The sequence below is a fragment of the Ictidomys tridecemlineatus genome, chromosome 4 (assembly GCF_052094955.1).
Source record: "Ictidomys tridecemlineatus isolate mIctTri1 chromosome 4, mIctTri1.hap1, whole genome shotgun sequence".
In the NCBI taxonomy this organism is placed as follows: domain Eukaryota; kingdom Metazoa; phylum Chordata; class Mammalia; order Rodentia; family Sciuridae; genus Ictidomys; species Ictidomys tridecemlineatus.
The window spans coordinates 193942844-193964282 of NC_135480.1; the positions used below are offsets into that span (position 1 = coordinate 193942844).

General features: G+C 39.4%; 1 long non-coding RNA gene across 1 annotated transcript in view; it reads left to right on the forward strand.

The window, feature by feature from the left end:
- Positions 1-3820: 3820 nt before the first annotated feature.
- Positions 3821-21439, forward strand: part of LOC120889877 (uncharacterized) — a 64487-nt gene continuing 46868 nt past the window's right edge. Inside the window, exon 1 of the long non-coding RNA XR_013437266.1 lies at positions 3821-3939. This is a non-coding gene — a long non-coding RNA (uncharacterized LOC120889877). The remainder of the gene's footprint in view (positions 3940-21439) is intronic.

The following is a 21439-nucleotide window of genomic DNA, read 5'->3' on the forward strand; positions in this document are numbered from 1 at the left end:
ATAGCCCTTGTCCATTTTATTGAATTGTCTGTTAGATTTTTATGCAATGCTGGCCAACAGTTATTGACATTTATGGGAAAATGACTTGTTTATAAGGAACATTGTACTAGTAACTTGAGACTAGTACCTGACAGGTAGCTAATGTAAGATTCCTCTTCCTCTTCTCTGAAATAGCATAGCAGACACAGGCTAAAATTCACTATAGAGTATTTAACTTCATGTTGTTTTATTTACCAAACTGTGGGGTGTGTGTGTGTGTGTGTGGTGTGTGTGTGTGTGTGTGTATCTCTGTGTGTGTGTGTACATGTTACATCTTAGCCCTGGTTCACCAACAGCCTGAAGACTCTGCTTAGAATAAGCCCTAAGAAAGATGATAAAGTCACTCAAGTGAACTTTCTCCAGCCCACCCAAGGCACCAGATTCAGGAGCTTTGGTTGAGGTTCCGAGTTGTGTCAATTACTTTGAGCAGCCTGTGACTTTTCTCAGGCTTTTGTCAGTCATCTGCATGACAGGAGAAAGTGATTTTTCTTGAGTAGGATAAGCCAGATGCTGCACAAGAACCGCTGTACATGAGGGGCGTCTTTAACGGTGAGAACATTATGGCGGGGACCCTGCCTCTGAGCTTGATATCATCCACCCCCTACATCACCATTCTTGCCTGGCTGCTTTCTCTGCTTCTAGCACATTCCAAAAACAGGGACCAGGTAGCAGAAAATTCCAGGCAGAGTAACAACAGAGATTCAGGCAGAAGTACAGCTTTTGCTTTTTTGAGCTCTGCCCATTCATATCAATACCGGTCCTGTTGTTGGGGATTTGGAGAGCAGTTGTGGGGCAGAAGCAAGCAAGGATCAGACAGTCTCAAGAGCCTAGGAAAAGACTAAAGGTCATGGTGGATCCTCATTCCTTGAGTCAGTACCGTTTGATCTAGAGGGCTACTGTTCCAGGAATACTTTGATAGTTGATAGCAACAACCTATTTTACCAATAGTGGTAATTTCAGTGCAAAGCGAGGTGTTGGGGAAGGAGGGGGACTGGTGTAATTCTGAGACTGCCTAGGTATCTATGGCTCACCCAAAACATCTTAAATGCTGAACGTGAAGCTAAAGATATATTTTCTGTCCTGAATGGGAAGGGCCTAGGTGTGTGTGTGTGTAGGGTGGGGGAGGAAGTCCTTTGGGAGAATTACACATGAGGAACAGAGAAGAGATCAATCTGGAAGCCCCAAGCACTGAAAACTTTCCCAGAGCTGGCTTTCTCAGAGGGTAGGGCATCCCGTCGCTTCCTGGTAATTACCAGCTGCAACTGCGCTCAGCAGGCTGAGATGGCAGGTGACGGCGCCTCCCTCACCCACCCTGCTCCTCCTTCAGACTGACTCTCCTTGGGTGCCCTTGTCATTTTTCCTGCAGATTCTTGCTGGTCCTGGTGAGGCGGCAGACACAACAGGGGTGTCCTGTTGATTCCTTTTCTCTTTACCCCACAGAACCCTTGAAATACAACTAGGGGAGGGGAGTCAGAGGAAATGAAGGGGTCCTTAGATACCAGGGGAGGAGATGACCTTTGAAACCATCTTTTCTGGGTGACACCTGAGCCATGCAAGCCTGCAATTTCCTCTATGAGTGTGCAGCCGCATCACACAAGTCCCTAATGACAGTGTGGGCGATGGATGGTGACAGGGCAGTTGAAGTTTAAAATACATGCCAAGGAGATATTAAAAGCCATATAACTATCTTGAAGTGAAGAAAACAGGCAGGAGAGCTGGGGAGAGGGGGCTGAAGTTCTGCCCGTTGTCTGTTAGGGTGATGGAGATATCTTTTCTTCATCTTTCTGATTCTTTGTAACGCCTTCAATATTTCTCCTCTTATTTCTGTTCCCAAAGTCACCGTCCTAGCCTAGACGTCCAATTACCTTTCTTTTTGACAATTACAGTAATAGACTCCCTGCCCCCAGGCTCCGCCACTTCCAGTCTACCCTGCAGATGTCACCAGATTGAACTTCCTAAAATATCACTTTACACGTGTCAGTTTTTTTTTTTGCTTAAAAACTTCAAGACTCCCCATTGTCTGCAAATTAAAGACTGAAAAATCTTACTCTGGAGACGAATGCTGCCAAAGTTCCAGACATCCTGTGTCCAGTAGGAAGGCTGGGGCAAGACCTAACTCATCTTTCTGTCCTCTAACTCATGTGAACATCAGGAAGGAAAGGATTTATTCTTTGGCACTAATGATAATAAGCACTCAAATGATATTTGTTGCGTAAAAACATTAATTAACTCATTAAGGGAGTATGGAATACTAAATGTTAGGTGCCTGATAAATCTTTCTTGAAGGAAGGGATGGAGGGAAACATCTGGGGAAGAAAGATCATGTTATATTGCAATGGATTCAGAGTGTAGATAGAGGCCAGCTGCCTCTGCGGTCTCTGGACTCAAAACAGGTCAGTTGGAACTCTCAGAGGAAGTGGTGAATGGGGGAATTAAAGCAGAGATCATAGGTGACCGGAAGTTCAGACCAGGTATTGGGAGTGGAGGGTCAGAGCAAGGGGTGGGCCTCAGGAGCCCATTTGAGAGGACCAGGAGTAGAGATCCAGCTGGCTGAGGAGCCATCGATGGAGAACTGGCACATCAACTAGGATTTGCTAGGCTATTTTAAAAGCCATGATGCCACACTTACTTTATGTGAGTGGCACTTCACTTTGGATGTCATAAATGTTCTTGAGACTTGGATGAAAGCTGAGGATCTGTTTGTCAGAAAAATAAATAAATCCAAATGATTTTATACACTCTTACTAGGATTGAGATAGTTTCACGAAGCCAATCCCCAGACTAAGAAAACCTGTTTTATATAGTACGGATATCTCAAATTTTCATCAGTCTGGCTTATTTTTTTGGTCATTCATCAATACACTGAATCCTTGCAACTGTTTAAAATTGGTAACCATTATTTTGATTTTGAGAAATCTAAGCCTCAGTGAGATATGTCATGCCCAGATGAGATATGGCAATATATTTACAGATAAAATCAGATATTTTGGTTTCAGGTTGATTTTTTTTTCCCTACCAAAACAAGCTGTGCAAATATTAATTTCTGCATGGACCAGAAAGCCCTTTGACAGATATTCACTGAGTACCTGTTATGTGTTAGGCTCTGCCTTAGACATGTCAGCTACATCACTGAACAGTAACAGAGCAACATTCCACACGCACCTTCACATGCAAATCAAGGTCAGTACTTTCCCTTTCTGAAAACCAGTACTGGAAAAGGTCGTGGTCATAAAGTGCTCAGGCAATCCAGGCTTCATGAAAAGCCACGATCCGGTGGGCATCATCCTAGTGACCAGCCGTCAAGGTAGATTTTATTAACATTGAACATGCCTCTCACCTTTCATCACTAACAAATCATGAAGTTGACTAATTTTCATTTATTTTTTTTTCTTTCGGTGATTTAGAATCTTTGGTTTGAAATTCTTCTATTTTCTCAGCTTATCAGTATAAATAAGACCTCTTTCTAACTCATGTTGGCTCAGGAAAGGACAGTAAAAACCAGACTGAGAAGTGGGAGCTCCTGGCCCTTCTACCAGCTTTGCCACTAGAGGTATTCTAATATTTTTCCTGGGCCTCAGTTCCTTATGTCTCTGTGCTCCTTCTTGGTCCTGACCTGTGAGTAGCTTTTGGTGCTGAGAGGGTTAAGCCTGCCTGAGAAGAGATCTTCCTAATTGCAAGGTGGTAAGACACAGATGGTGAGAGAAAACTCGCCCCCACAATGAGCCCTGCCCTCTCTAGCTTGGAAGCTGAACAGTTCTCAGGTGAGTGGGAGTGTGGGAAATAGGCGAGACGAGAGGGAAGAAGAAAGCTCAGTTTCTCAGCAGAAAAGGGGCAGGGCAGATCAGCAGGTTGGAGCAGTGAACACGGAAATGTCCGACAACAACGCCTTCTTCTGAAAAGGTCAGTGCTCTGCCGAGCCAGGGCTGCCACACGGTGGCCTTTTAAAAAGTAGATAGCTGGAGAAGCTGCCCCTGAGCCCACAAGGGTGGGGCAAACTCAGATTCCTGTTACCTTCCATTAGAAAGGGACCTGGTTATACCTGGTCCATCTCCCTTCTCCTACTTTGCAGTTTTTAGGGACATTGGGGATGGGATTGGTGACCAAGATCACAGAGATTGCAGTCAGCAGAGCCAGGACTGGGCCCTAGGACTCTGGGACATTGAAGGCACTTCTCATTGTTGCTTGAATAAGAGCAAACTTCTCTATCTTTCTGCTTGCGTATTGCCTCCTTTAGGAAAACCACCAGCTTTCTTCAATCTGCCACTTGCTTAGTATCTTCGTATTTGAAACAGCTAATAAAAAAGACCAACCTCTGGCACACATAATCAAGAAAAGAAAATAGGCCCAAATGAAAAACAGAAATGAGACTGTGATTATAACAATGAATCAAAAAGATTAAAAAATATCAAGGTGGGACAGTATATGTACTTCAGTAGCAAATTTGTTTGAAATGATCAATTAAACAGATGACAGTCTATACAGTCATAAACTAATGCAGTGGATACAAAAAATGTGGATTGGATCAGCAAGCAAGGAACGATCTGAAAATGAGAAATGTATTAAAGTGAAATCCTTCCACTCCCAAAAGGGACCAACCTCTGGCTTAGTATCTTAGAATAAATAATGTGAGTAAGGCCACTATACCTTCTTGACAGCATGAATCTGGGACCGAGAAAAGGTGTGACTCATGAAACTCCTTTTGGTATATTCAGGGGTAGATTCATGTATTTATTTAGTGTTGTTTTGCAAATGGTTTAGTGTTTGTAAGGTTCACCAAATTATATCTTTGGGTTGAATTTTTAATTTAAATATACTTTCCTCCAGTCTCTCTTTTCTTGGTTCTCTACCTGGTCAGAGTTCTCTAATGGAAAGATTAAAAGCTTTCCTCATTTCTTAGACCAGAAATACCTCATGTGATCCCCAGTGCAGCTTTTGGGCACCAGCCCTTCCAATGCCTACCCTTCTTGACTGATTTATACCCCACATCCCTCTTCCTTTGCCAATCTTACCTTCATCTATGGAAACAGTTATTGGCTAAAACAATCCAGGCAGGTCTGCTTGCCTTTGTCCTTGAGGAAAAAGTGGCCTTGGGCAAGCTCTTTAACTTGTCTGTTCTCAGTGGGATCTTCTGAAAAATGGAGATAAACTCCCAATTTCTAGGTTATTGCAAGGTTAAATAAAAATAGTACCTTTTGTGTATCCACTGCCAAAGTAAGCACTTTATGCATCTAATTTCACTTGTTTACCTTGATTTTCTTAGTATTTCTCCCATTTCAAAGCTGAAAAAGATGGTCAGAGAAATCCCCAAATGACCAGATAACCAAGATCTGAACACTCATCTGTCTAACTCATAGGACTCTCTCCTTTTCTAGTACAACATGTGAATTTACTGTGGAGCTTTGGTCCTCAACCAGGGTGCTTTGGCCTCTCTGAGGATATTTGACAGCTTCTGGAGACAATATAGTTGTTACATTTTGGTGGGAGGCACTTTTGGCATCTAGTGGATAGAGGCCAAGGATAGTGCAAAGTATCTTATAATACACAGGTCATACCCCCGAAAGAAAGAATTACCTGACCCCAAATATCAATCATGCCAAGGTTGAGAAACACTGCTCTGTGAATTCCATTGCATGAATTGTCCATAATGTATTCTTGTAGATAGACATGATATGGTGCTTGCAAAGGTCAAGTACATACTCAATACTCTACTATTAACAGCTATCTTCATTATCACTGCTACTCCTAGACCCATTTCCTACTTTGTCTTCTCTTTCTTTTGCCTTCATACCAGATGAAGTAACATTTCCCTCTTCTCTTTCTAAAGCTAGATATAAAGACAGGTGGTCAGTGAGGCTAGGTAAATCGGGTCTGATGGAGAAAATGGAGTCTGATTTGAGCCTGGGAAATTGGAAATAGTCCCTGGGAGAATGGAATGTTCATGTCTCCAAAGCCCTTTGATACTCCCCCCTCCCCAAAAGGTTGTTAATTAAGCAACTCCTGAGCAGAGGGGAGCTGCTAATCAACACCCCCTGGGCTGCAACTCCCTTCCTGCCTCACCCCAGTCCACCTGCTCACCCCCTGGCCAGTCCACCACATCCCCCAGTCACTATGCAGGATGAGGGGAAGTGAACAGGTAAGGGAGAAGAATGCAGGAGAACAAGGGAAACTTTACCCACATAAAAGGGACAGCATTTCCTCATCCCAGGGATTCCACCTTTGGGTCCCCTTCTTCCACCCAGGAGAAGTCTGTTGTACTATCCCTTAATAAAGCTTCTTACTTTCTACTCCTCACTTGCCTTGGCATCTTCTCTGGTGTTATACTTCAACACTGGAGGAAGCAGGACTTTTCACAGTAACCGATGGTATCATTTCCATGACCCTTTACTTAGTGTTTGATATTCATTATTTATTTATTTTTTGGTATATATACATCCCTTGTCTTCTTTAATAAGCTGACAGTTTCCAAAAGAAAGCAGTTGTGTTTTAATTTAATTTAAATATACTCTCGCCATGAAACACTACAGCGCCTGGCCCCTGAAATCTCAGAAACTGAATCATTTTGTGAGAAAAGGTGAGCAGGGAATATTTTGCTTGAAGAAATAGGATCAGAGTGCCCAAGTATTTAAGGCCCTATGAATTATAAATGATGGAGTCGCACTAGATCTCACCTCAGAGTCCAGAACTAGCTGGCTTAGCTGTTATTTATGCAAACAACTGTCAATCACTGGAATGGGAGCCCATTCTAATAGAGAGACATTTCCAAGAGTACCTTTGAATGCATGAAGCAAAGCAGATAAGGAAATTGGTTCTAATGTGTATCTCCTCCAGAGATGCCTATTGTAGGGCACACACAAAATAATGGGAGAGAGATTACTAGAAGGCCAATCTGCTGCAGAAAACTCCTGGCAAAGAATTCAGGCACCTGGAAATGAGACCTGGACTTGAATTAGCAGATTGGACAAGTTATGGCATGTGTTTGCTTCTCGCTTTCCTTATCTGTCATAAGGAGACATGCTGACCATCCTACTAGCACACAGGTGGCTTGAGGAAATGTATGTCAAATACATCAATCCTTGCCACTTATAGTGGTTATGTTCTATAAAGTGCTGGAATTAGCAGATATTGAACCAGTGCTCCTAAGAAAAATATAAGATCAGGTTCCAACGAGCTCTGGCCACCACATTTTTATTAAATAATTAGCATATAGCCTTGTTTTATGTGTGCATTTGTTTAAAGACACCTTATTTCATATACACTGCCAATTCATTAACATTGAACTCAATAGCCAACCACACTGTAACTCAGGTGTGAACAAAGCTTATCTAACACTCTTTTTTTTTACCCCTACGGAGCATATTATAACTTTCTTTCACTTAAGAACACTAGATAGCACTTTCATACCATATTTGGGGAACATTTTTATCAGTGAAATCACCACCACCAACAAAATATGTCACCAAAAAATGCAAGAAATGTGGTACTAAATACACCGGGAAAAGGCCACCTGTTTACAGAATGAGGGTGCAACAAAAGGCTAGAGTGACACCTGGTTCTGCCTTAGCTGGAAACGTGTACCTGGGAATACTCAAATTCTTCACTGTTAGCACATGTCTGTGAATGACCACACAAATAAATGTGTTAGTACAGATTTTGGGGTTGCAAATAAATTTTAGCAAGTAGGCAAATTAGCAAACATGGAGTAATGAACATTGAAAGTACATAACTTAGCTCATTGGTAAGCAGAGTCCAATGGGATGCACTCCCCAGAGTGAGTATCAGCACAAAGTGAGATAACCTATATCACTTAAAACATTTGTTTCCAGCTCTAGGACCTTAGTTTAGTCATTTACTTTCTCTGCATCTCAGTTCTTTGTCTATATAATGGAGGTAACTCTCTCTGAAAGTAAAGGTCCAGGGACTTATGTAACTTGCTCAAAGACAAGTGGCCCAGAAATGGTGAGGCCAGGTCAATTTGTTTTAAGGAGGTCTGATGGTTTTGATTTTCAAAGTTCTACCATACAATTGGAAAGACAAGAGAAAGGCAAATCCAGACGCACCAAAGACTTGGAATTTTCAACATATTGAGTTCCTGGTTGCTAATATATATTCACTTTGCTATTCGACATCTCCATTCTAAGCGATTAAGGCAGTGTGCATATATTCCAAAACCCATCTCTAAATGGAACACATGTGAAGGAAGGGGACTGATAAGATGCTTGGATGATAAAACCCATCTGTCCTCACACATAACACACCTCAGTTGGGCTGCTGTCAATAACTGGGGGAAACCCGAAGCTAAAAGGTATCTACCAAAGCACTGTGAAAATTCCTTTATCTTTTTCTCAGGTTAGCTCTTGGGAAGTTCTTATCAAAAACAGAGCTTTCTCCTATGCATCTGTTCTTTGTTAAATAATATTAATGGGAGTTAAGATGTCTACTCATATCTTTTGTGGTATATTTTATTGTTAATCTCAAGGAGAAAGAATGTGCATAGGCTAGAGTGGAGAAAGCAGATTTCTGTTGTACCCTCTTTCTCATTTTCTCCCATTGCCTACCATTTTTACTAGTTTATTCCCATAAGTTAAAGACCACAATCGCATTTTATTAGAGGATAGGGTCTCCATGTTTTAAATATAAGAACCAGGCTCTGAGCTACTTTTTGTTATCACTTCCTGTACTTTATGCCATCTATTTTTACTAATTAGTGCTCATCTGTTTGAAAGGATGAGTACTTTCTACTTGAATGGGAAGTCTAGCTATCTCTACTGTCCTTACTACTTATTTAGCACTGGACACAGACAGTTTAGGCCACTTTAAACCTAGAGACCACATGAAAATGTTGCCTCTCTTCTTCTTCCTTTGACATGGGTGGCTGTGATTTTTGATTTACCTTTTATTGACATTGCAAAGAAGACATTCTTACCTTGAATCAATTTTCAATAATAAAGGTGTCAAATTTTGCATTTAAGACTTCTGGAAGGTAGGCATTGTAACACTGTAATAGTGGTAGAGTGCTTACCTAGCATGCTTGAAGCTCTGGAATCAATCTCCAGCTCTTCCAAAAGAAGAAAAAAAATAAAATAAAAAAGACTTCTGGATAAGGTAAGGTTTTCAGTGAAGATTTTCTTAAGAAAGTCATGATTGTCATTTTTCTTATTGCTGATGTATATACGGTTCCCTAGCCACAGAACCTTCTGTTCTATGCCCATAGTCTACAGTTACCTCTGACACCATAATTATTTTTATTTTCAGCATTACAAAGCCTTGTCTACTTCTTACTGAAAGCCATAACCACCATGGGCCATATCCTACCACTAATGCAGCATTATGATTGCTGTATAAGAGATCTCCAGAGGCACAGACCTCTTCATCATTCAGAGATGATTGACATGGACCTGCCCCTTCCTGTCGTCTCCTGGGGGAATCATTCCCATTGCACACCTGCTTGTGTTTACTTACAGTTCTGTATGAGACACAGACCTGATAAATAACTCAGTGATTATGCAATCCCTCCTTTTCTGAAAAATTCCGAGACAGATAGAGAGAGAGAGAAGGTTCAGCTGGGAATGTGGAAAGCAATCCAGTCATGGTTTTGGAAAACGAACTGCAGCCATTTTTCTAACATTTTGGCTTTGATCAAATATCACAGCTTTGCTCCAAGCAATTTTGCTCGTAATCATTTAACTCACATGTGGTGGTGAAAGGTACATTATTCCATCATGTTTTAGATTCATTGACATTCAGCCCAAACATTCTGGCCTTGTAAGAACAGTCCAATTTCACAGATGCCTTAGGCAGCTGCTAAGCTGTTGCCCTGTGCTTCGGAGAGGGGAAGGTATCCCTCTGTGCAATGGACAGGAATGCCCAAATCAGGAGAACAGGGAGGAAGAGAAAGAGGAGGAAGGGAAAGAGGAAGAAAAGTGGGAGGTGATTATAGAAACCCTTTTTGATCCTTTGATTACCTCTTCATTCCAAACTGGGGAGTCATCTGTTCATGGGTAAGAGAACACAAGAAATCAAGGAAGGGTTTTAATTGAAGGCACAAGGTGGCACAAAGGAAGAAACATTGACCTTGGGCAGATTGAGATCTGAGACCTGGCTCTGCCTTTAGTCTTCTGTGTCCTGTTATTCAAATTTTTCAACTTCCCAGCTTCTTAGTTGTCTTAGCTTCAAAATGGGAATCAAGTCCCTGTCTTCCTAAGGTTTTTGTATGACTTATGGGGAACTTCATGTAGATACTAGCACATTGCTTGGCTTTCAATAAAAGACAACTGCTAGTATTCTTTTTTCAATCTTTATAAAAAAATTATTGGTAAATGTTAAATATACAGAATTTTGGGTTTTAGTATGATATTAATCCATGAATATAACCTTATCTGTTCACTTTCCCTCTCCAATAGCTTCTCTTAATTCACTTTCCTCCTGTTCAGCCCTTCTTCTACCCTATTGTTCTCTCTGCTCCATGATGACTCCCTTTTTTTTTTCTTCTCCCCGCCCCACCAGCTCCCATATGTAAGACAAAACATATGGTACTTGTATTTCTGACTTATTTTGCTTAACATGATGCCATCCGGCATCCATTCATTTTCCAGAAAATGACATAATTTTATTCTCTTTTTTATGGCTGAATAAAACTCCATTGAGTATATAAACCATGTTTTCTTTATCCAGTCATCTGTTGATGGAAGCCTAGGTTGATTACATAACTTGGCTATTATGAATTGTGCTGCAATAAACATGGGTATGCATGTAACTCTAAAATGTGCTAACATTAATTTTTTTGGATAAATATGAAGGAGTAATATAGTTGGATCAGATGGTCATTCTGGTTTTAGTTTTTTGAGGAACCTGCCATACCTATTTCTATAGCACCTGTACTATTGATGATGGCCATTCTGACTATAGTGAGATGGAATCTGTTCTTGACAAAGGTGTAAAAAAATACATTGGAGAAATGATAGCCTCTTTAACATATGGTACTAGAAAACTGGATGTTCATATGTAGAAGACTTAAACTAAATCCCCATCTCTTACCTTGCAAAGAAGTCAACTCAAAGATTTTAGTACAAGACCAGAAACTTTCAAACTATAAAACATAGGGGAAACACTTCAATCTTCAAGAACAGGCAGTGACTTCCTCAGGAAATAATAGCAAGTACCAATAGATGGATGGTATTAAATTAAAAACCTTCTGAAACAGCAGAGAAAACAATCAACAAAATAAAATGCCAACCTACAGGAGAAAATCTTTGCCAGCTACACTTCCAATGGAGGATTAACATTCAGAATATATAAAGAACTTTAAAAAAACCACTCAAAACCAGATAATAAATAACCTTTCCAATAAAGGAACAAAAAAAACTATTCAACCAATGGGCAGATGAGCCAAATAGAGATTTCTCAAAAGAAGTGCAAATGGCCAAACATTTTATGAACAAATATTCAATGTCTTCAGCCATTCTTGACATGCAAATGAAACTAGTATTCTGTAATTTCAGATATTGTATATGTATGAGGACAAAAAGGTAAATAGATACACACCTGGTGCTCTGGGTGGCTGCCATGTTGTCAACAAGGTGCTATTACCTGGTTACTACCATAAAGCAGGATGGTTGCAAATCCAAGTTTGATCACACCATCACTTGTTACTCCTGCCACTCAAACAGAAAGCGTGAGGAGTCATTTTAATTATTCTTTACCTCTCTTCCTTCATCTAATTATTTGCTTTATCCTAATACATTGACTGCCAAAATATTTTTCAACTCAAACCCTCATTTCTGTTATCATTACTCTTATTCTAATTCAGAACCAAATTATCTCTATCCCAGGCTATTGCAGATTTCCTAACCAGTGTCCTCTAAACTTTAGCTTTCCAATAAAGATGTCTTTTGAAGTAGCTCTAATTGTACCAACTTTTGATTGCCCTATAGCATCTACTACATGGTATCTTATTGTTTGTCATGGTAGTCAAGATTTCTTGGTAAATTTTGACTCTAATTCCCCTTTAGACCATTGGTTACCAATTGGGGTGGTCTGGCTCTCCAGGGGGAATTTTAAAGTATTGCAATTTTAGAGGAGGATGTTACTGGCATTTAGAGGATAGAGGCTAAGGATGCTGTTTAACATCCTATAGTACACAGGGAAATTGCCAGCAATGCACAATTATTTAATCCAAAATGTCAGTAGAGATAATGTTGAGAAAACTTGCTTCATAGCTGAGGTAATACTCATGCAGAATAATCCAAGGGCCAGAGCAAGGATGGTAACAGAAAAGCTAAGTACTCTAATGTTAGTCAATAGGTGGGAGACAGGAAAAAAAGCAAGATGGACCACAAGCCAGTAAGAAAGTACCAAGAATAAGCATGCCCTTCTTTTTATCACTTGGTGCACTTGTAGGAAATGAGCATGAACTATAGAAGAACTGGACTACACTGGGCAGCTGGGTATGAAATAAACTTCAGGAGGCTGTTGGCCATCCAGATGTGAAGTAATCAGGTTGACGGCTGACAAGAGGGATATGGGGAAGCAGAGGAAACTTCTCTCTCTGCTCGACATTCGACAATTTTCTTTCTGTTAAGTGCGTATTGCAAATAGATTAATTATTGCTCCCAGAGACAGAAAAAGAGATTTGCAATAAATAAATGCAAGAAATATATAAGAGCATTTCTAGAACTGTAAATTTATAACCTTAGCATATAAGATCAGATTAATTCAAGTAACAGAAATTCAATTCAACACTGATGGTAATACTAACAATTTTGATAGTGGTTTAAATTAATATATAACCCTTAACCTGAAGAATTTTATGAAATGAAGGAATTAAAATTAAGTTTCTATAGTGATAAAAGAAATTGTGTGATAAAACCTTTATTGGTGCTATTTTCAGATGAAATATAAGTTGCTAAAGTTCCAAATACAAGACACTGGAAAACATTTATAATATATTTCTTTTTTCTTTTTTTTTTTGCAATAAGCCACCAAATATGAGGTGATTTGAAAGGAGAATTTAATGATAAGATTTATGCAATAAAGCTACAGATGCACACCTTCTCAGTGTGAGAATAAGCAAAGCTGAATTTCCCAGGTTGCTGAGGCTTGTTTATACTTGCATTAGGACTTCTGTGAGGTGACATGTATAATTAATCACTAATATTATTATTAATATCTCTTAATATAGAAGATGGATCATTGTGTATCTAAATTGTGCCCTGCCTCGGCTGTTACCTAATTAAAAAACTGAGCCCAACAGTCAGGGAGAAATATTAATGGGATGCAATTTAGTTTAAATCTTGTTTCATAAAGAGATCTCTAAAATAATTGTATGTTTTGCCATGAGGAATACCTGTTATGTAAAACCATTTCACTACCAATTCCCTCACTCCCCATATCAAATGAATGTCTTTTCTGCATTAACATGTTTATTTTATCTCAGGTTGTCAATAAGACCATTAGACAACATTCAGCTTTGGAGACCAAGAGGAAGCAGTAAAGATACAAGTGTAAATTACAGGGTGAAATGAGAAATTTATTTTTAACCTCATAGAAGATTGGACTTTAATGAGACACTAGTTTAGATTTCAAATGGAAGGTTTGTAGCAGGAAAAAAAAAAAGTGGAAACAAATCTTGTTTTTAGATTCTTTGTAAATGACCCTAGCTTACCTTTGGGTAACACTGAGCAGTGTATATGAGGGCACATACACGTGGCTTATGTCATTTGATGTCTTCTATAATCTAGACCTCACCAATTACCATCACCATTTTGCAGAGTAGGAAACAAATAATTCAGAAAAGACAAGCAATGTCACACAGTAAGATACCCTCCCACACTCTGCCTCATCAACATCAGAGAAATGTTTTCTTACTAGATGACCAATGTTACCAATATTGAACTTGGTATATAAAAATGAGTTTTAAAAGCATGCTGCATGAAGAATATGCATATTTTATCTCAGTTGATCTTCCCAAAACTCTTCAAGCTAAATATCATAATCCAGGATGTGGAGATTATCTTTAAGATTAAGACTGACTTTCCCAAGGTATCCATTTGTGGCCATGGTTCAAATTCTAGCCCATGTATCCTGAGTGCACATTTAATGTAAGGCTCTGTTATTCTGAAATGTAGCTACCGGTGAGTTGATGCCAAATCCCTAAGACCATTTGACTTTCAGTAAGACACATGAAACTCCAGTGTAAAGGACCAGATAAGTGAACACGCCATATTGAAATTTTAAGTACTGCCAGGGATAGGAAAGGACTTTTGTTGTTTTGTTGGGCTATCTTTTTGTCTGTTTTATTTTTATTGATTCTTTTTAGTTATATATGACAACAGAATCCATTTTGACAAAATCACATAAGCATGGAATATATCTTGTTCTAATTCAGACTGTATTACCTCTCTTTCCCCTTCTCTATCCTCCCTTCTCCCTTCCCTCTATTGATCTTTCTGCCATTTACCCATAGTTATATCTTTTAATTAATTTCTTGTGGATGCACACTATGGTGAGTAGGCTACCTTTCTGATTTCACCTTAAATCTTAATATGAAGACAGCTATCTGCTATGCATAGGATTTCCTTGTTGGGAATGTGACCAATCTGATTCTACTGTCCAAATGCAAAAACCAAACCAAACCAAACCAAATAAACAAACAAACAAACAAACAAACTCCCAGAAAATGAAGTCTGTGAAATAAATGGCCAGTGGAGTGTTTGCTGGAAAACTGGAGCAGGAGGAGGCAGCAATAAGAAAATAATTTACTATTTAAAACGTGCCGGTGTCCCTTTAAATACAATCTAATGACTTATGACTCCAGCGACCCTTCTTGATTACTGCCTATTGCCACTCATTATCACCATGGAAACAGCACTGTTGCCAGCTGTGTGCTTGGTGGTGGGGTGGAGGCGGTGCTGCTGGCTGGGGACAAGAGGGTAGGACGTGTGGGACTCTAAATTCGCAGGAGTTTTCTTGCACAGAGGAGAGAAATTGTGAGGATGCGGTTCCCTCCCTCCCATGAAGCCCCTAGGTGGGGAGTAATCCAGAGGGGAACACCAGAACAGATGGTCTCAGTGCCCTTGTCTCTCTCTGGAAACAAAATAAAATGAGATGAGAAACACTCCAATCTGGAAGATAATCCACCGGGCAGCAGAAGGCACAAGAAAGGGGCAAACCGCGTGCAGATTTCATTAACACAATTTCTCATGGAGATTCTTCAAGCATGTGAGCCAATCTCCTCAGCCACCTCCTTCTCAAGTGTCTGGTGTACAAAGCTCCAAGGGTGATCTGTAAAATCCACCCCGCCTCTCCCAACCCGATTCTGTTTCGTCTCTCTATCCCTTCTACTTTGATTTTCCCACCCCCTCTTCACTTTCTCCTGTATAGGTCCCTGAGCTTTTCGTGCCTACCTGCTGTCTCTGATCCCTTCCGTCACATCTAACTAATGGTCCTAGCAAGTTAGACTAAGAAGGGAGGGAGACATAATCTATTCCAGCCACCTACTATTATAGGCAAGAAAACTAGTATGCAGAATGTTTCTGTGAACTCTCAAAAAGCCACACAGAGATCTTGGCAGAGTCAGTACTAAACCCAGGTCTCCAAACTCTCAGTTCTGTGCTTCCTCTAGTACATGATTCCACTGTATCATAACTTTCTCCTTCACTTTTTTGGGGGGCTAATTCTCTGCTAGACCAAAGTACAGTCAAATCTCAACTCTCCAGGCCAATTATTATTTAGAGCAGAGTAATCCTTATTTTCATGGAGTGATGCTCTCTGCAGAGTTTAGTTTGCTCCAGAGATGGTAGAGGATTCGTCCTCATGAGATACTTTGGAGGGAAAGAAATGGAGACAACATGGCTTCGTCATTTTTCTACTTTATTTAGAGAGAGCATTAAAGTCCCAGAACATGGAAAGTCTCAAACTGGATATATGAGTACTAGGGAAATCAGAATATGATCAGTCTGCAATGCTAAACTCTGCTTAGGCTGCAGGCTGCTGTGGGAATGAGGGACATCTTCTCTGAGTTTGCTGCAAAAGTGTTTCACACAAACATCATTTGGTAAGCACAGGGAGCCTTACACATGGCATCTCATTTGACTTCTAAGATCTCTGGAGAATGAGGACAATTGATGTCTGGTGTTAAGATGGAGACAGGCTGAAGAATAAAATGTATTCAGGACTTGGAGACTGCTAATGTGAATCTCAGTCATGACTCTGCAGCTGGGTTGTTGATGAAGGGACAGTTCATCCCCTTCCTCTTTCTGAATATCTAGGTCTTGTGATCAGAGATTGTTGGACAGGGTTCCCTCCTATAGTACCCTTACCAACTTCAGCCTAGTACTAATGAAGAAGGAAGTGCTACTCTTTTGAACCTACCATGTACCTAGGGATTTTACAGACATTGTTATCCTGTTCATGTTCACGAGCTCTGAGGTAAGTGGGTATTGCTATCCACATTAGGAATTCTAAGAAGTCAAGGAATTTGCCCAGGAATGTTATATTCTAATTGAACAGTGTAGCTAGGATTCATAGTCATCAGGTCTGCAAGATCAACACCATTTTTCCAAATGACAATATCTTTGAATGTTCTCGTTTTGCTATCCTAAAATCTGCACATTCATTTCTTTAAAGCGTATTTACTGAGCACCTAGTATTGGCAACTTGTTAAGGAGCTGGGAATACAGTGACACAGAAGAGATGACACTCCTGTCCTCCTGAAGCTCACAGTCTGTTTTAAGTATGCAAGCAATTTGAGAAATATGAAATTAACTTACATATTGACTCTCGGCAGAAAACATAGCCTGGCAGGATGGAGTCAACTTCCAGTGGTGTCCCCGAGCTGGTGATATTTAAGCTGAACATAGAAACATAAGAAGGGATTAGCCATCCAAAGGGCTGCAAATGGAGTGAATCAGGAAGGGCACCACAAGGATAGAGTTATGGGAAGAATTCCATTGGAAGAGTAGCAAGTTGAGTGGCAATAAAGAGGGATAAATCCCAACAAGCAAGGAAAACAGTGACAGAGGCTGTGGTCAGAGGAGTGGGCAGGGGACTTACAGGCACTATCTGGTTGTTGGGCTTCATTTTCAGCGTATGAAGATATCAAAAGAATTCTAAACACATGCATCAAGGATGGATGTTTGTGAATATATCCTCCCTGGAGTCTAAATAAGAGTGGTTTTAATTCTTCAACTGTGTTCTGGGGAAGTCTCATTAACAAACTTATGGGCTTATTCCTTTACTTATGAGTCACTTTCAGGTATTAGAATGTTCTATATATTATATTTAATTACTAGTGTTAGTCACCTTAATATTAATTCCAATCTATCTTCGAGATTTTAATTCTTCTCACCTCCTCAGTACAGACAGTACTTGTGGAAGGTTCTAGTACAGGGGTCTACAGAAATTTTGGCAGCCATGCACAATAAATAAATGAATAAGTGTCATTTTCTTCTAATAAAGTTTTCATACACTGAAATTTGAATTTCATAAATCTTTACCATGTCAAGACACTTATTATTTTTTTAACCTCGTCCACAGGTCCAGCAGAACAGGCTTGACTTGGCTTACAGTCTGTGAAGTTAGAGAAAGAGGGTGATGTATGGTCTGCTTTTCATGCAATTTGCTACTCCTCTGTTTTCACATCTCCATTTGCTGAGAAGAGGAGATAGAAGCTTTCCATATGTCAACCCATGGTCAATTTGCTGTATTCTCACTGTGTTCTCACCACTCCTTAGACTACCACCCATGGGAGGAGCAGACGCTGCTAATGTCCCATCCATTTTTTTTCTCAGTTCTTATCTTTCTTAGGGAAACTGGATCTCTTCCAACCACCGGCACCTCTATTCCTTGTCTCAGGCCGCTGTCTGGCTTCCAGATCCTATTTTTCTTTTGTAGTAGTGAATTGGAAGTCTAGGGAATTAACATTTCCCAGGTAAGTCTTTAAGCAATGATTGAAAAGAGTTGGTGGATAAACACCCCAGCTCCTTCTCCTCCTGAGTCATCCTGGCATGTATGTCCATGTTTTCCCCAAAGATTCCCAGGATTTAGGTCCAGTTTGCTCAATGGTGACTCGCTTGATAACTCATTCTTATAGGTTACTTCTTGCCCTATTTCACTTCCTTATGCCCTGTATGGGATTACTTCCCTAATAAACAACTTGAACTTGAATTCTTGCCTCAGATTCTGTTTTGAGGGGACCCCAAACCAATGAACATGTAGACCCTTCGTGTCAGCCAATGTCCAGTGTTGGCTCCATTTTGGCCCCATTTTGGGACATATGATGGGAACTTTGGCAGTCCTTCTATAAATGGTTAGAAGATAATCTATCTTCACTTATCTGACACTTATCATGGAGAAGAAAGATATGATTTAAACTCATGCAACTCTAGAAAACAGAATAGGATCATAAAATGAAAGTTATAGAGAAGTACAGCTCAGAAAAGGAAGAAAGATTTTTGAGTCATATTTATCATGGATTGTATTGGTCTACCTCATGAATCAGTAAGTTCCTAATCAATGGATATATCTACATGGCATTTAACTGGTGACTTCTTAGCAGGGATATTAAATAGCAGCTGACCATCTACTGGGGACAGACTGGCATATGCTTTAAGATTCCTCCAGATTCTTGGATTCTTGAGTCTTGAGATTAAATATATACATCTTTAAGCAGTGGGGAAATCAAACAAACAAAACATTAAGAATTTATGGATTGTAGAAAATTTTTATCCAAGTGTGAAAACAGTTTAGGAAATTGTTCCTTACCCAAAACCTCATGATTGATTCCAAAAATTGTTTCCCATGGACTCTGACATTGTTGTTGTGGAGAAAGGTGACTCATGGCCCCGTCTGACACATCTTCATACCTGCAGAGAAATTGGCCCATTGTTAGACAACCATAATCTTCCCCAGCAAGAATTATGGCACAATTATCTGACATTTTAGTGTCTTTCTATCCTTCATCCAAGAAAAAACCGTGGGAAAAATACATATATATTTTTTATTGCTCCCAAAATCATGTCAAATATTTATTGGGGGTAATTCTCTAGTTATCACCACTAGTTTCAAACCCTGGTTGTATGGGTAAATCTTATTAGTGTCATACTTGTTGAAGAGATCCATCTGACTTGGGCCTTTGAGTAGTGGATCTTTCTTATTTTCTAAAGTGTGAAATTTTAAGATTTCACTTGGAAACTGGCAAGGGTGATGGAGGTTAGGGGTTACAGACAAGGAATGAATTATTTTGAGTCTTAAGCAATAGAGTTAGAAACATTTTCAGAGAAGGGCAGATTAAGAGCTTGCACACCAACAAACTAGAGGGAAAAAATGGGATTAACATACCAGTAATTGTTTCAATTATTTTCCTCTTTCATGCAGTGACAACAGGTAAGTCAGTATTCTTCACTGTATTTCAATTTTTATTATCTGTTAAATAAGGGATTGAACTATGAAATGCTAAATTCTCTTGTTTAAAAAAGTATGGTTCACAGTTGTACCTATTTTGATCCTTTTCTAAAGTATGTTTTCCTATACCTTTACTCAATTATATGAAATAACTGGAAACATGGCAACTATATAAAGAAATATATATGTATGCAAGTATAAATATGTGCATATGTTTATACCTACATGTGGATGGATATTTCTGTTCATAAAAATACATACTTATACAAAATCATGTTCAAATGTATCTAAATATCTATATGTACACAGATATATGTATACTTCTCCAAATTATGTGTATAGGGAAATAAGAAAGGAAACTTAGGAATATCTAATGCAGGGGGACACTGTGTCAAAATAAGTTAGAAGTGGCGAAAAGAGCAATTTCAACTTCACTAGTTGAAGACTTCCTGAAGTAGGTAGAATTCCATTAATTATTTGAGTATGCTAAAAATCTTATGGATTTATACTGACAGGGAGCCTGTGGTCCTACCACTAGCACAGCATCTAAAAGCAGGCTTGGATGTATGTGGAACAACCCTTTTAAGATACCATTAAAGTCATCATGACAATTAATCACAGGAAGATATTTCAGTTAGATGAAAAGACAACATTCATATTAGCTGTGTTCCAGCAATCCAATTCTGGTTAGCATCTGTTCATATCCAGACTCAAGGAAGAACTAGAAATTTTGAAAATAAATAAGGTGTATTAGAAAAATAAGTGTTATGGTAATAAATAAAATATTGCCTCTCATTTCAAGAAGCCGACAGCTTGTTGAAGAATAAATATTAAACAAAACGTTTAATTATTAAAATGTGTACTAAGTTCAGAGTAGCAAGGAAGAGGCGGAGGAGGAGAGAGGCATAAAAAGAGCAGGCAGTATACAAAGATTGATGGCAGATAACAGGCACCTCTGTGAGTGCAAGGGACACAGGGAGTGGCTGTTCATGAAGCATGAAGTGAGGACACTTTGTGTCCATGGAGAGAATGGCAGCTTTAGACTGAAAGATCAAGTGCTGTGTGAGGGTACAGGAGTTTGCCATGTTTAAGGCTGAGAAAAACCATTGTGTTATACATTTTCACCTGCTGGATGCTAGTTTGAAAGGAGATCAGACTCAAATTGAGGAGAGACAAACTATTATCATCATCCAGATTTGAAAAGTGGGATTCAGAATATAGTCATAAAGTGGGATGGAGAAAAGAGGGCTACATGAGTGTCCTGTGGCCTCTGTAATAAATCACCACCAACATAAGGGTTTAAATAGCAGGAATTTATCCTCTCCCAGGCCTGGAGGACAGTTTAAAATCCCCGTGTCAGCAGAGCCATGCTTCCTGCAGAGATTCATGGAAATGGGTCTCTACCTCTTCTATCTTTGGGTGATCATTGGCATTGCTTATTGTTCTTTGCTTTGCGTCACATCACTCTAAATCTCTTCCTTTATATTCACACATCTTCTTCTTCTCTTTTTGTCGTAAATCTCCCTTTGCCTTTCTTTTGTAAGGATATTGGTGACAACATTTAGGAATCATTTCAATAATCTGGGATGGTTTTCTCATCTCCATCCTTAGTCATGTTTGCAAAGACCCTTTTCCAAAATAAGGGAATATTTATGAGTTCCCGAAATCAGGATGTGCACATATTTTTGAAAGCAACAGACCCCACTACAAAGACTCCCAGCATATGTATATAGGATAAAAAACTCAGTATCAGAAATAATCAGGAAGAAAAGTCAAGTCCGATATATACAGTTCTACCTTAGATAACTGGGTGCATGATTATGCTACCAAGTGGAATAGAAGATACTAAAAGATGAAAAGTTTAAAAATTATGATGCTAAGTCTTATTTTGGACCTAATGAGATTAAATTCCTCTTGGTCATCCAAGAAAAGACAAAAATTCTAAAGTTGAAAAGTGGGGTCTGATGGAAGACAATTATTTGGTAGGCACCATTTATAAATA